At 43.1% G+C, this 2,197-nt stretch overlaps 1 non-coding gene across 1 annotated transcript; it reads right to left on the reverse strand.

Annotated features, from left to right (window-relative positions):
* Positions 1 to 292: 292 nt before the first annotated feature.
* On the reverse strand, positions 293 to 366 carry Trnat-ugu (transfer RNA threonine (anticodon UGU)). Its single transcript has one exon. It is a non-coding gene; the product is annotated as a tRNA-Thr (tRNA).
* Positions 367 to 2,197: the final 1,831 nt, after the last annotated feature.

Below are 2,197 nucleotides of genomic sequence, written 5' to 3' on the forward strand. Positions count from 1 at the left end.
GAATGTTATTATTAACTGGACACATGTTCTATAATCACTTGAATATATTCCATGCAACATGTTTTACTATGTCTTTTCTGTGATAATTTGAGTTAAAGAGTATGTAAATAACTTTAAGACTTAAATGTTAACTGAGATAAAATATGTGCAACATTACTATAATTATATATATGAAGACAGTAACTAGTTCTCGAAGGAACAGCTTTTCCCTGGAATAAATGATGACTAACTGACAACCTCAGCTGCCGACAGGTGTTGTTGTTATACCTCGATGTGGACAGCTGAAAATGTGTGCCCCGACCGGGACTCGAACCCAGGATCTCCTGCTTACATGGCAGACGCTCTATCCATCTGAGCCACCGAGGACACAGATGAATAGTGCGACTGCAAGGACTTATCCCTTGCACGCTTCCCGTGAGACTCACATTCCCAACTGTCCACAATTCCACATATGTATTGCACCTTATAGACATTTGCCCACCCACTCATTACTTGTGCACGCTTTGGTGATTCCCGTAAGAGTTTGGGCAAGCAGGAGATCCCGGTTTCGAGTCCCGGTCGGGGCACACATTTTCAGCTGTCCACATCGAGGTATAACAACAACACCTGTCGGCAGCTGAGGTTGTCAGTTAGTCATCATTTATTCCAGGGAAAAGCTGCACGGTCATCAACAGTAACTGTTCTTTCGAGAACTAGTTACTGTCTTCGTATATATAGTTAAAGGCTACCTAGCCATTGACCTTCGTCTGTGCGAATGCGCACAGGTTGCCCAAACTCTTACGGGAATCGCCAAAGCGTGCGCAAGTAATGAGTGGGTGGGCAAATGTCTATAAGGTGCAATACATATGTAGAATTGTGGACAGTTGGGAATGTGAGTCTCACGGGAAGCGTGCAAGGGATAAGTCCTTGCAGCCGCGCTATTCATCTGTGTCCTCGGTGGCTCAGATGGATAGAGCGTCTGCCATGTAAGCAGGAGATCCCGGGTTCAGGTCCCGGTCGGGGCACACATTTTCAGCTGTCCACATCGAGGTATAACAACAACACCTGTCGGCAGCTGAGGTTGTCAGTTAGTCATCATTTATTCCAGGGAAAAGCTGCACGGTCATCAACAGTAACTGTTCTTTTGAGAACTAGTTACTGTCTTCATATATATAGTTAAAGGCTACCCAGCCATTGACCTTCATCTGTGCGAATGCGCACAGGTTGCCCAAACTCTTACGGGAATCGCCAAAGCGTGCGCAAGTAATGAGTGGGTGGGCAAATGTCTATAAGGTGCAATACATATGTAGAATTGTGGACAGTTGGGAATGTGAGTCTCACGGGAAGCGTGCAAGGGATAGGTCCCTGCAGTCACGCTATTCATCTGTGTCCTCAGTGGCTCAGATGGATAGAGCGTCTGCCATGTAAGCAGGAGATCCCGGGTTCGAGTCCCGGTCGGGGCACACATTTTCAGCTGTCCACATCAAGGTATAACAACAACACCTGTCGGCAGCTGAGGTTGTCAGTTAGTCATCATTTATTACTATAATTATTGCCAATTTGATGTTTTGTATTGTAATATGTAGGATAAATATTTTAAGATGTAATCAAATGAGACCAAACAAAGCTCAGTCAATCAATCATTGCCTATTTCTGGCACTTCCAGGAAACTTTGACTGTCTTAAAGTGCATAATGTGAGTGTTTGTTGGATGAAGACTTAAACTGTTTGCTGAGAACCAGTTGTATGTAGTCCTGTTCAGTTAACACCTGAAGCATGCTTGGATACAACTATTTGTAGGGAAATGAAATGGAATGGTCACATAGTCCTCAGTCATAGGTAAATCAAGTGGCAAACTTTGCTTTATTAGTAGAATTTCAGTAATATGCAATCAGTCTACAAAGGAGACTTCCCACAAAACACTTTTATGACCTATTCTACAATGCTGCTCAGACATGTGAGACACACACCACATAGAGCTAATAGCAGTGATTGAATGTATACAAAGAAGGGAAGCACAAACTAATCACAAGTTTATTTGACACATGGTAGAACATCACAGAGATGCTGAAGAAACTTAACTGGTAGACGCTTGAAGATAGACATAAACTATCCTGAGAAAGTCTACTTACATGGTTTCAAGAACAGGCTTCAAGTGAGAAATCTAGGAATGTACTCCAACTACCTATGTATTGTTCCTGTAGGACTTATGAAGGCAA

The sequence above is a fragment of the Schistocerca serialis genome, chromosome 2 (assembly GCF_023864345.2).
Source record: "Schistocerca serialis cubense isolate TAMUIC-IGC-003099 chromosome 2, iqSchSeri2.2, whole genome shotgun sequence".
Lineage (NCBI taxonomy): Eukaryota > Metazoa > Arthropoda > Insecta > Orthoptera > Acrididae > Schistocerca > Schistocerca serialis.